Source organism: Aquarana catesbeiana, linkage group LG11 (assembly GCF_042186555.1).
Source record: "Aquarana catesbeiana isolate 2022-GZ linkage group LG11, ASM4218655v1, whole genome shotgun sequence".
Taxonomy (NCBI): Eukaryota; Metazoa; Chordata; class Amphibia; order Anura; family Ranidae; genus Aquarana; species Aquarana catesbeiana.
In genome coordinates, this window is record NC_133334.1 from 55,213,447 (window position 1) to 55,227,468 (window position 14,022).

General features: G+C 48.4%; 1 protein-coding gene across 1 annotated transcript in view; it reads left to right on the forward strand.

Annotated features, from left to right (window-relative positions):
• The first annotated feature begins 1,158 nt into the window (after nucleotides 1–1,158).
• Nucleotides 1,159–14,022, forward strand: part of FAR1 (fatty acyl-CoA reductase 1) — a 145,374-nt gene continuing 132,510 nt past the window's right edge. Inside the window, exon 1 of the mRNA XM_073604440.1 lies at nucleotides 1,159–1,323. The gene's annotated coding sequence lies outside the window, so the exon portion shown is untranslated. The remainder of the gene's footprint in view (nucleotides 1,324–14,022) is intronic.

Below are 14,022 nucleotides of genomic sequence, written 5' to 3' on the forward strand. Positions count from 1 at the left end.
GGTTTTAACCCCCACTAGCGGGCGAAAAGGGGTTAAAGCCGCCCGCAAAGCGCCGCTGCTTGTTTTCAATGGGTAGGGGCGCTTTACGGGGCGGTGAATAAACCGCTGCAGCGGCGCTGCCCCATTGTTTTCAATGGGAAGGGGCGCTTTAGGAGCGGTGAATACACCGCTGCAGCGGCGCTGCCCCATTGTTTTCAATGGGAAGGGGCGCTTTAGGAGCGGTGAATACACCGCTGCAGCGGCGCTGCCCCATTGTTTTCAATGGGAAGGGGCGCTTTAGGAGCGGTGAATACACCGCTGCAGCGGCGCTGCCCCATTGTTTTCAATGGGAAGGGGCGCTTTAGGAGCGGTGAATACACTGCTCCTATAGCGCTGCAAAGATGCGGCTTGCAGGACTTTTTTGACCGTCCTGCAAGCGCACCGCTCCAGTGTGAAAGCCCTCGGGACTTTCCCACTGGAGACACAGGAGAGGCGCTACTTTTAGTGCTGTAGCGCCGGCATTTGTACAATGAAAAACAACAGCCCAGCAATTTACATTTCTATTATGGAGAGCTCAGCCATGGCGTTCTTCATTCTTCTTCCATCATAGGATTCCATCAGGGGCGCCCCCCATCACATGATAGTAATATGTGCATTTTACTGCAATACACTGAGCATGGAGAGAACTTTGCATGCTGGGACTTCCTGCTCCACAGATCTCCATTATAACATGCTGGGACTTGTAGTTCCCCATATCCCTTCACATGGCATGCTGGGACTTCTAGTCCCTCTATATCTCACATCTGTTATGCTGGGACTTCCTGCTCCCCATTACAGAATGCTGGCACTTCTAGTTCCCCAATATCCCCTCACATGGCATGCTGGGACTTGTAGTCTCCCCCCCCCCCTTATTCAGCAGTGCGCCTCCTGTGGTGATTGGCTGACTCTTGCCCCCCCGGACATGCTGCTCCTTGTAGTCCCCTCAGGCTAGCTGCTGATGCTCATTAGGATCTCTATGGCAACCGGTCACGTTACCCAAGAACCCCTCCCTTCTCTTTCTCCTCCACCCGGCTCTGTGCCGCCATCCCCTCTCCCGGCATCCCTCGCCGCCTTCCCTGCTCGGTCCCCAGTGACGGGCGGGTCTCTTCTCCCCCCACCCTTCTTCCATCGCTGGAGTTGCGGCCAATGGCGAGGCGCGCTGACATAGCTGTTCCGTGACGTCGGAGAGCGGCGGCCAATGAGCGCGGCGCAAAGCGGGCTGCCGGCTGAGGGTGTGTGGGGAGCGCGCGGCGCGGCCTGAGTGCTGCTGGTGACAGTGTGAGGGGAGAGGAGAGCCGGCCTGAGGTGAGGAGAACCGGGAGCGGGGGGAGGGGAAGGGCTGTCTCTATACATCTCTATGGCTCTCTCATGTCTCCATCATCCTCCATCATGTCCTCTCCTCCGGCGGTGACACCTCCCTGTCATCATTGTGTACAGCGGGCCCCGGATATCTGTCCTCTGGTCTCTCTATGACAGGGGACTACAAGGCCCAGCATGACCTGTAGCTATAGAAATCAATACCCGGGGGCGCCGGTGATGTGTGTGAGCATGACATAGAACCAGGGGGATGTATGATCCTGTGCAGGAGGTGGGACTACAAGTCCCAGCATGCTCTTTACTTGTAGAGGTGACATGGTGGGTCATGTGATCCTGTAGTATGACCCAGAATAACACCATGTGGTCTGTATGATCCAGAGCCAGGTGAGGGACTACAAGTCCCAGTATATGAGTATTGCAGTGACCTGTTGGTCTATATGAACCTGTACCCAGCATGACCTATAATATGGAGGACACAGAGGTCCTCTGCCAGGTGGGGGACTACTAATCCCAGCATGCTGGATAGATATGAGACCAATAATAATAATGTATCCTGTGTCACTACAAGTCCCAGCGTGACGTATAGGTGTGTCTGTAAAGACCGGTGTGCCAGGTGGGGGACTACAAGTCCCAGCATGCTGTACAATTGTGTAGCTGTAGTGGAGACGACTATGATGAATGTTGTTCACCTTTCCAGTAACATTCCTCTCCGTGTGTCTTCCCTCCAACCAATCATCTTTCCTCTACTTCACACCCGACCTTCTCCTCCTCCATCTCCTTTCCTATCCTCCTCTCTGTGTGTGTCTATAACATGAACACGGCTGAGCTCCCCCCCCCCCCCCACACTTCACTTATTTCATGTATTTCTCCATCGACACGTTTCCGTGTGCTTCATGTCACTTCACCACCCACATCCGCTCTCATTTCATTTACTGCATTCACCCAGCACACCCCTGTGCTTCCAGTCACTCCACATCCTCCTCCCCCATATCCCCCTCACCTGGCATGCTGGGACTTCCATATCCCCCTCACCTGGCATGCTGGGACTTCCATATCCCCCCCCCCACCTGGCATGCTGGGACTTCCATATCCCCCCCCACCTGGCATGCTGGGACTTCCATATCCCCCCCCACCTGGCATGCTGGGACTTCCATATCCCCCCCCCACCTGGCATGCTGGGACTTCCAGCCCCCCCCCCCCATATCCCCCACCTGGCATACTGGGACTTCCAGCCCCCCCCCCCATCCCCCACCAGGCATACTGGGACTTCCATCTCCCCCCCCCCCATATCACCCACCTGGCATACTGGGACTTGCAGCTCCCCCCCATAACCCCACCTGGCATTGGCATACATGGACTTCCAGATCCCCCCCCCCCATATCCCCCACCTGGCATACTGGGACTTCCAGCCCCCCCCCCCCCCATAACCCTACCTGGCATTGGCATACATGGACTTCCAGACCCCCCCCCCATATCCCCCACCTGGCATACTGGGACTTCCAGCCCCCCCCCATCCCCCACCTGGCATACTGGGACTTCCAGCCCCCCATCCCCCACCTGGCATACTGGGACTTCCAGCCCCCCCCCCCATCCCCCACCTGGCATACTGGGACTTCCAGCCCCCCCCCATCCCCCACCTGGCATACTGGGACTTCCAGCCCCCCCCATCCCCCACCTGGCATACTGGGACTTCCAGCCCCCCCCCCCATCCCCCACCTGGCATACTGGGACTTCCAGCCCCCCCCCCATCCCCCACCTGGCATACTGGGACTTCCAGCCCCTATCCCCCACCTGGCATACTGGGACTTCCAGCCCCCCCCCCATCCCCCACCTGGCATACTGGGACTTCCAGCTCCCCCCCATATCCACCACGTGGCATACTGGGATTTCTGAGTTCCCCCATAAGCCGCCACCCCCCCTGTATGCTGGGACTTGTAGCTCCCCCCCCTGTATGCTGGGACTTGTAGCTCCCCCCCTGTATGCTGGGACTTGTAGCTCCCCCCCCCTGTATGCTGGGACTTGTAGCTCCCCACCTTGTATGCTGGGACTTGTAGCTCCCCACCTTGTATGCTGGGACTTGTAGCTCCTCCCATATCCCCCACCTTGTATGCTGGGACATGTAGCTCCTCCCATATCCCCCACCTTGTATGCTGGGACATGTAGCTCCTCCCATATCCCCCCACCTTATATGCTGGGACTTGTAGCTCCTCCCATATCCCCCCACCTTATATGCTGGGACTTGTAGCTCCTCCCATATCCCCCCACCTTATATGCTGGGACTTGTAGCTCCTCCCATATCCCCCCACCTTATATGCTGGGACTTGTAGCTCCTCCCATATCCCCCCACCTTATATGCTGGGACTTGTAGCTCCTCCCATATCCCCCCACCTTATATGCTGGGACTTGTAGCTCCTCCCATATCCCCCCACCTTATATGCTGGGACTTGTAGCTCCTCCCATATCCCCCCTCCTTATATGCTGGGACTTGTAGCTCCTCCCATATCCCCCCACCTTATATGCTGGGACTTGTAGCTCCTCCCATATCCCCCCACCTTATATGCTGGGACTTGTAGCTCCTCCCATATCCCCCCACCTTATATGCTGGGACTTGTAGCTCCTCCCATATCCCCCCACCTTATATGCTGGGACTTGTAGCTCCTCCCATATCCCCCCACCTTATATGCTGGGACTTGTAGCTCCTCCCATATCCCCCCACCTTATATGCTGGGACTTGTAGCTCCTCCCATATCCCCCCACCTTATATGCTGGGACTTGTAGCTCCTCCCATATCCCCCCACCTTATATGCTGGGACTTGTAGCTCCTCCCATATCCCCCCACCTTATATGCTGGGACTTGTAGCTCCTCCCATATCCCCCCACCTTATATGCTGGGACTTGTAGCTCCTCCCATATCCCCCCACCTTATATGCTGGGACTTGTAGCTCCTCCCATATCCCCCCACCTTATATGCTGGGACTTATAACTTCCCCATAGTTCTCTCCATAGCCCCTACCTTGTATGCTGGGACTTGTAGCTCCGCCATGTTGTATGCTGGGACTTCTAACTCCCCCACCATGTATACTGGGACTTTTAACTCTGAGATATCTTACACTTTGCATGCAGGAGCCACCAGTTTATTTCATGGTCTGCCAATGTCCAGCATGTTCTTATTATAATGCTATACTATAATAGATGTGGTACACCTACCAATAAAGTAGATGGAAATGCTTAGTTTGCTAAAACGCTGTGTATCGTAAACAACAGCAATTCTTTTTTTGGAAATAAAATGCTTTTTTTCATGTATTTATATCATGTGTTGCATTTCAGGGCGGCTGATTTTCTGCAGCCTGTTTTTCGCCACCTTCTCCAGCGTTGATGCATGGTAATGCTCAGGGCGGGTTCCCTGATGGTGACAGCCGCACACTATGCCTGTGTAATGTGTGTTAGAGCAGCATCTTGTAGTTTTTTGCTAAAAGCCTGTGTGATGGTGACAATACAGGAGCACAACTGTAAAAAAAAAATAATAAAGGACAGAGTATGGATTACCCTGTAACAGAACAGGAGGTGCATGAGTAAGGATCTTCATGGTAGGATCGTCGGGTATTATTTCATGAAAGCTGCAGGTTTAATATCATACTTTCCTTGAAATACATTTTGCAATATTCCTCAATTGCCTGGTAATTCTGCCAGCAGAATTTTCTTCCTGAATTGTCCCGACAAAAAGAAGTCCAGCTTCCTTCCTGGTTCCCCTGTATGAATGTACAGGATAATGTATCACATTCTCTACGCACATGTGAGTTTACAGCCATGTCTCCTGACCCGCCCCTTGCTGTAGGTGGACAGCGGCTCCTGTAAGGAGTATTGCTGTCAACACAGCCAGATTTTTCAGAATGGCGGTATCTCTGAGACTCCAGCCTTAGGAGCTGGGGTAAGAAGAGGAGACCAGGCAGTAATGTGACACTGCCAATCATATTCACAAAAAATGGGATATGAGTCATTTTTTTTTTTTTTTCTCCTTTTCACATAAAGTCCATGCCAACATAATGGTTAATCATTACCCTTTTATATGCTTAGTATAGCTTGAATTTGCAGATACTTTAAGCCCCGGTTCACACTGCCGCAGCATCGAATCCGACATCCCAGCGTGATTTCACTGCGGCTTGCATACGGCTTCTTTTAATAGAAGTCAGACCCCTTTCACACTGAGGCGCTTTGCAGGCGCTATAGCTTTAAAAATAGCGCCTGCAAAGCGCCCTGAAACAGCGGCTCCATTCACTCCAGTGTGAAAGCCCGAGGGAGTGGTGCGCTGGCAGGGCGTCAGAAAAAGTTCTGCCAGCAGCTTCTTTGGAGCGGTGAACTCACCGCTCCTAAAGTACCCCTGCCCATTGAAATCAATAGGAAGCGCCGCTGTAGCAGCGCTTTGCCGACGGTTTTAACCCTTTTCAGCCGCTAGCGGAGGTTAAAAGCGGCCGAATGGTGCCGCAAAAATTACGGTAAAGCGCCGCTAAAAATAGCGGAGTTTTACCGTCGACGCCTGGGGCGGCTCAGTGTGAAAGGGCTCTCAATGCAAGTCCTGCCAAAAGTAGTGCAGGAACCTTTTTCTAAGTCTGATCGACTTGAGTTGCACAGATTAGAACGGTTCCATTGCAGTTAATGGGGCGCAACTTGTCATGCGTCTTTGAACGCTCAAGTCTCATGACAATCACAACAGTTTGTACCAGGGCTAGAGCTCAATTCCAGGAATGGATTTTATTTTTTTGCATAGTTACATTGTTCCAGTTTGGACCGATGTGAGTATACTTATGTCATACCCGTGTAACTGTAGTAGTATCCACTTCTACAGTGATTGCCACTGTTCTGAGTCATGATTGGACTAGGTGTGGCAGTGATGTCACTTTGCTCAATCAGGAAATGGTTTGAGAGAAATACAAGGCATTCTGTGAATGGCACCCATGCCATGTGAGCGCCCTGTGTGGTTACTATGCAGCAGAGCAGGTGTTTCCTCATATTTGGTGACCCGTCAGATTTTGTAACGGAAGTGACGTTCCGTCGGCGCCATCTTTCTACATCCCGCACTTGTCCCCACAGTAAGGGTACAGTGAGAAGGCGGCAAGCGGACATCTTGTTACACCCACCAGAGTCTTGCATTTCACAATTCTCTTTAACAGTAATCTGAGCTTAAATAGTGAAATACAGGTTTTAAAAATCCATCTGACTGTTTAGATCAGGGATCCTCAAACTACGGCCCTCCAGCTGTTGTTGAACTACGCGTCCCATGAGGCATTGTAAAACCCTGACATTCACAGACATGACTAGGCATGATGGGAATTTTAGTTTCTGAACAACTGGATGGCCATAGTTTGAAGACCCCTGGTTTAGATGTTGAATTATAAAAGCAGCGGCGAGCCTGCTGATCTGACAGAACACCGCTGCTTTTAAAATTCAACATCAAAACAGTCAGACAGATTTTTAAATCGTGTATGTCACTATATATACTCAGCTTACTGTTAAAAAGTGTGAAATGCATGAATAACAAGATGTCCGCTTGCCGCCTTCTCACTGTATCCTTACTGTGGATGAGTGTGGGGTGTAGCAAGATGGCGGCGACGGAATGTCACTTCCGTTACAAAATCTGACGGGTCCTCTAATCTGACGAAACAGAGGCACACTCCGCACAGCACCCTGAAGACAATCGCTCTAGTGGCAGCAGTTATTACAGTGATTCTCCGTTTCCACAGCAGTACCACAGCTATGACATACTGGGGGAGATTTACTAAAACTGGAGCACTCAGAATCTGGTACTGTGCATAGTAACCAATCAGCTTCTAACTTCAGCTTGTCAATAAAACTTGGAACCTGATTGGTTTCTATGCAAAGTTGCACAAGTTTGTGCACTCTCCAGTTTTAGCACATCACCCCTAATATGTGTATATTTACATTGGTCTAAGCTGGACCAATCCAACTATGCACAAAACACGGCACTACTCGTCATGGGGCTTCCCCACGTTCGATCGCTTATCTTCCATGTTCCTCCCTGCTCTGATATCTAGCAGTTTAGTTCATCTGCTCTTCCTCCCTGTCCTGTAATTGTAAGTATTTTCTTTCTTCTCTTTTCACCTCCTAGCTTGAACTATGCTGCCCTTTTCATTTACTTTTTACCCAGTTCGTTTGCTCCTCCGTTTTCTTATTTATTGCATGTCCACTTCCTCCAACCACCAGCTTATTTCACAACCTACATCCTCTTTTATTGACTCTTCTCTAACTACGCGCTGTGTCTATTTTCAGTGGCGTGTGTCCTGGTATTCTACATTCTTCTATATCTGCTGTGGCGTTACAAATCCCAGCATGTCTATTTTAATACGATACACCGGGGGGGTTATTTACTAAAGGCAAATTCACTTTGCACTACAAGTGCACTTGTAAGTAAAGTCACTGTAGATCTGAGGGGGACATGCAAGGAAAATAAAAAACAGCATTTTTGCTTACACATGATTGGATGATAAAATCAGCAGAGCTTCCCCTCATTTCAGAGCTTCACCTCAGATCGACAGCGACTGCACTTCCAGTGCAAAGTGGATTTGCCTTTAGTAAATAAACCCCACTGTGTCACTCAAATCCCAAGCTTGTCTTGTGCTATCTTGAGTTAAAAAAAAAAAATAGTAGACCCAGCATGCATTCTGTATATTTCTGTGGGGACCATAAAACTGCAAGTCACGTGTCATGGTAGCTGCTGTGGAGATGTAACTGTGGAATACAAATGTCACTTGTTGCTTTGGTACTACAGGTCTTGGAATGCTGTCTAATTCTATAATGTTGCGTGAAAGCACTCGGACATTGTGATCCCTACTGGCTCTGGAGCTGCAAGTCCTAGCATGCAAGAATTGTCACTTGGCTATGTATTTTTTGTGGCTGTTCTACAACCATTAGGCCTCATGCATACAGGGTGTTAGCCTAGCTCTCCTGAATGCCTTTATTCTGGCAGGATAAAAGCAGCACCAAAAACACGCCTTAAAGTGATTGTAAAGGTTATTTGTTTTTTTTATTTATCTAACAAACATGTTATACTTGCCTGCTCTGTGCAAGGGTTTTGAACAGAGCACCCCCGATCCTCTTCCTCTGGGGTGCCCTGGCGACGCTCCTGGCTCCTCCTCTTTATCGGTGCCCCCACATAGAACTTCTTTCCCTGGGGGCATCCGTGTGGGCGCACTTACGAGTCCCGCTGGTGTTTTCATTGACACAGACAACAGGACTTAGCCCCGACCCCCCTCCCGTGTCACAGCATTTGACTACTACTATCGATCTATCCAATGAGGATCGAGACAGCAGCTGGAGTCGCACCGCATCGCTGGAACAGGGAGGGGGCTCTGGGGGCAACTGCAGCACAGAAGGTTTTTCACCTTAATGCATGGGAAACACTTTGAAAAAAGTATTTCCCAATTCTTTCTATGTAGAGAATTCTCTCTGCTCTGCTAAAGCCGACAGCCGTTAAAAGAAAGGGGAAAAAAAAGGGCAGTCTACCAAGAATCACAGCATTCTTTAGCAGTGAAACTGAAGTATAAACATTGTCCTTAAGACCCCTTTCACACTGAGGCGTTTTTCAGGCGCTACAGCGCTAAAAATAGTGCCTGAAAAAAAGCCTCAGCTGCAAACCCAGTGTGAAAGCCCAAGTGCTTTCACACTGGGGCGCTGCGCTGGCAGGACGTCACAAAAAGTTCTGCCAGCAGCTTCTTTGGAGCGGTGAATACACCGCTCCTCCCCATTGAAAACAATGGAGCAGCGCTGCTATACCGCCGGCAAAGCGCTGCTGCAGCAGCGTTTTGCGGACGGATTTATCCCCTTTTCGGCCGCTGGCGGCGGTTGAAACCGCCTCACTAGCGGCTGAATAGCGCCACTAAAAATAGCGCCGCTTTACCGCTGACACCCGGGGCGCCTCAGTGTGAAAGGGGTCTTAGATAAAAGGAATACACTTTGGTGTGAAAATGAGGGAAGTTTAACCACTTAAACACTACAACTTTTTCTGACATTTGTTGGTTTCAAGTTAAAATCATTTTTTTTTTTGCTAGAAAATGACTTAAAACTCCCAAACATATATATTTTTTTTCTTTTAGTAGAGACCCTAGATAATAAAATGGTGGTTGTTGCAATATTTTATGTCATACTGTATTTGGGCAGCAGTCATTCAAATTCAATTTTTTGGGAAAAAATTACACTTTAATGAATTAAAAAAAAAAAAAACTAACCAGTAAAGTTAGCCCAATTTTTTTTTTCTTCGTATAATGTGAAAGATTTTACGCTGCGAAAATCGTGATCTTTTTACTCTAAGCAAAAAATCGTGATTCTCATTTTTGCCAGAATCGCGCAGCTCTACCTGATTGCATAAAAAATTGAAAGTATATAGTATTTGACTTCATATTATTTGGTTTTGTTAAATCTAAGGGTAAATTGTGTGTGTGGCCAGCCTGACATTGGGGAACGAAAAAAAGGTCAAACACTCCTAAAAGTGATGTTTTTAACTCTCCGTGTCATTTATCAGTGTGGTGTTTTTACAAACACTATGGTGTCCTGTCATTGTGTATTGGGTCTCTTAGCTCCCCAGCAGTTGGGATGTCACAGATTGTCTATCTCCGCTCTAATGAATATTGATCACCTTGCCACTAACATGATGGTATTGTCTTCCACTGGGCTCTTCACCACCTGTTTCTACACCTGTCATTGATATTTCTCCAGTACGACCTTCCCCGGCCTACCCATGTACTCGTACTGCTAAGCAATACTCCAGTACTTGTGTCATTTTACATATTTGCACCTTCGTGTCAGATACTCAATTCATATATTGCCTAATTACTTTATTATTCATTCTTCTTCTGTTTACCGACAGGTGTATTGTCTTCTGCTGCTTCCTCTAGCCACTTACATATTTATTGCACTGCCTATGTCTATTACTTTCTACTTAACCAACTGCACTGCACATCACCATGTATGTTGTTGCCAACAGTACATCATTATTTCTTCAGCTTTTTTTGAAACCGGATCCAATATCTCATTCATTAACCACAATTCTTGGGAACCAAGTAGCCAGCACTATTTAAAGAGGACTTGGATCAAAACATAACTTATTGAGAGTGCTGACTGTCACTTTAAATAGGCTACTAGCAGGCTTCAGTAAGCTTCTGCACAACCTTTAGCAGCTTGTGACAGTCAGCACTCCCATTTATCTGTGTTTAACCTCCTCAAACTGGGTCTAAAGAGTTCTTTAACATCTTCAACAAAGCTAATCGGAGCTTGCAGAATGATTTCCAAATGCTTTTGCAAAGTTTCCTATAAACATTGCTCTTCTTCCGGCTAAAGTCATGTACAAGGCTTGTGCTTCTGTCCCCTGCTAGTGCTACCCTTTAAGATCTAGTCTTTGAACTTCTGTTTTTCATTTTAGCTAGGGGCTGCTGTCTGTGCCCCTGCTAGGGAGATTCAACCTCTCTGTTTGTCATGTTTAACATTGAAAGTAAAGAGAGTCCCACATTTTGAGTTGTATCCAGACAAATAATAGAGGGGAAATGCCAATGGAGACACTAGTTCTGGTGATCTGGGGGTCCTCCAAGGGATTTCCTTAATTCACAAGCATTTCTGCGCGCTTTTCTCTTTTGACTATGGGACAGGAACTGAAGGGAAATCTCGCCATCGGGGACACAGGTGGCAAAAAATAAACCAGCATGGGATTTAACTCTCCATTACTCTATCCAAAATGAAAAAAGACATTTTGCCAATAGTTCTACGTTAAGGAAGAACACGTTTCCCATGCAGTGGTGTGGTGCCCGCACTCCATGGGTTATCAGATCATTTTGTCTAGGGGTGAGCAGAAAGTTTTAACTCTCCTGATCCGCCGATCCTCTGAAAAACTGCACACCCTCCCCCCATGTCCAATGGTGGCCTGTTCATGCCGTCTTCACGTTCCGGGGCTGCTCTATGGGCATAACACCAGGAACAGTCCACTGCACTAGACCGTGGGTGGGGGGGCAGGGCAGGGGCAAGTCTTGCGCTGGGTGGATTGGTAGATTAGGCAAGTATATCTCCTCTCTGCAATCCCCTATGCAATTAACCTGTGCAGTGTGGGCACAGGTTGGGCACAAGTTTTTCCCAGACTTCTGGTTTAGGCTGGGTTCACACTTGTGCAGTCACGGGCATCACATTTGATTCGCACTGCATTGCTGTGCAGATCACATGTGATGTCTGTGTGAAACTAATTCAGCCATGCAAACTGTATGGCTGAAATCGCATTCGCACCAAAATTGTACAGGACCCTTTTTTTGGTGTGCAATGGAATCGGATCGCATGGGTGATCGCACCTATGCGATCCGATTCCTGCACCATTTCACAGTTTGCACTGCGAGCTGCGAACCGATCTGGGGTGTCAATAACTTTTCATTCACACCCACATTGGTTCGCAGATGTCAGTTTGAACGGCTGGCAATTTTAGGTGCAATGCGGGAACCTGCACAGGAATGGCGCTGGTTCCCGCATCTCATAAGTGTGAGCCTTGGGCTACTTTCACACTGGGGCGGGTGGGTGTTGGTGGTAAAGGGCCGCTAGTGGGGCGCTTTTAACCCCCGCAAGCGACCGAAAAAGGGTTAAAAACGGTTTGGGGGCGCTGCCCCATTGATTTCAGTGGGTAGGGGCTCCTACAGTGCTGCAAAGATGCTGCTTGCAGGACTTTTTTTTTACCGTCCTGCCAGCGCACCACTCCAGTGTGAAAGCACTCGGGCTTTCACACTGGAGACACAGGAGAGGCTCTTTACAGGCGCTATTTTTAGCGCTGTAGCGCCTGTAAAGCACCTCAGTGTGGAAATAGCCTTTAATGTGATATTAAAGTCTTATTTAAAAAAAACAAAAAAACAAAAAAAAAACAACATATGTGTTATACTTATCTGCTCTGTGCAGTGGTTTTGCAGAGAGCAGCCCCGATCCTCTTCTTGGGTCCCTCACCGGCACTCCTGCTGAGTGCCCCCAACAACAAACAGCTTGCTATGGGGGGCACCCAAGCTGAGCCGCTGCTCTGTGTCCATTCAGACCTGGAGCTGTGCTTGGCCCCGCCCCTCTTTCCTCATTGGCTCACTGACTTTGACAGCAGCGGGAGCCAATGGCGTATATTGATTGGTTTGCGCAAAAGTTATAGCGTCTCCACTATGTGATCGATTTATGGAATTTTTATTAGTAATGGCGATGATCAGCGACTTGCAGCGGGACTGCAATTTTGCGGCAGACCAATCTGACACGAAGTGACACTTTTTGGGGACCAGTGACACAATACAGTGGTCAGTGCTAAAATATGCACTGTCACTGTACTAATGACACTGGCAGGGAATGGGTTAACATCAGGGGTGATCAAAGGGTTAAATGTGTTCCTAGGGAGTGCGTACTAACTGGGGTGGGAGGGGGGGGGGGGGGCGCTTGTACTGTGGAATGGCAGAGAAGCAGGATCACAGCCTTTCCTACTTACAGAACGGCGGTTCTGCTTGTCTCCTGAATGATTGGCTCCTGCTGTGTCCAATCGCAGTGGGAGCGATTCACTGGCGATGCATGCCCCAGGCTCAGAAGTGCAGGATCACATACAGGTACATGATCCTGCACAGGGGAGCTGCTTTTGCCACCATATATTTACTGTATACGGTCAGCAAACAGGTAATAATGTACTTGTGACTTCCTCAACATGGTCTTGTTAGACTTGATGTACACGGATGTTTTTACAACCTTTCCTGAACGATTTAATGTGACAGATAGCAACCCACGTTTACATGCCACGTTTACCCACGTTTTGCCTCGTTTGCGTTTACAAGCGTTTGAAAAAAAAAAAAAACATTATTTTTTCAAAATAGCCAAAAATGAAAAACGACTGTAAACGAAACTCGGCTAAACGCGAGTTACCGCGTTTAGCCGCACTTGGTGCTTGAAATGCCTCTAAACTCAGCGTCTGAGCTCATTTTTTTTTGCTTTCCAAAAAAAGCCTCTAAACTCAACTGCGTAGAAATGACTATAAACATTCCTGTGTACATGTACTGATAAGATAACATAGAGGAGAGTTCAGGAGCAGCTGAAAAAAAACGCCCAACTTCTCCTAAACGTCCGTTTACCAGCAGCAGTGTACATGAGGCCTAAAGTGGAACTCCAGCCACACAATACTAATTATTATTTATAAAAAAAGTTACCTCTGGGCAGGTGTGATGGAAGTGATCTGCACAGTTATTTAATGTGAATTTTATATATCTGTATATGCTGGATAGTACAGCTAGTGCTTCAGTCACTGTAGCTTTCATACAGGGAAGTGACCTTGCTGTTTTATCTGCCCCTCATCTCCCCTTGTCCATTCACAGAACACCTTGTATTTTGTGAAAGGTTCATCTTACCCGTACCAGGAGTTCTGCATTAAGTGCACACATTTGATTGAGATCTTTGTTGCTACCTGCCCTGCACTCCTTCAGATTGTGATATCTTTAAACACACTGCACTCTTTACCTACAATCCTTTCCTACAACTACTTTATCACCGACTCTTAATTTCTTTCCAACTGCTCTGCCACACCTCAGTGACTTTACTATTTGTTCTCCGCTCCCACACTCAGCATTGTCACTCACTTTACCCTTCTCACAACCTACATAAACCTGAATAGTGACTGTTCACTTCCATTCAACCCCCCCC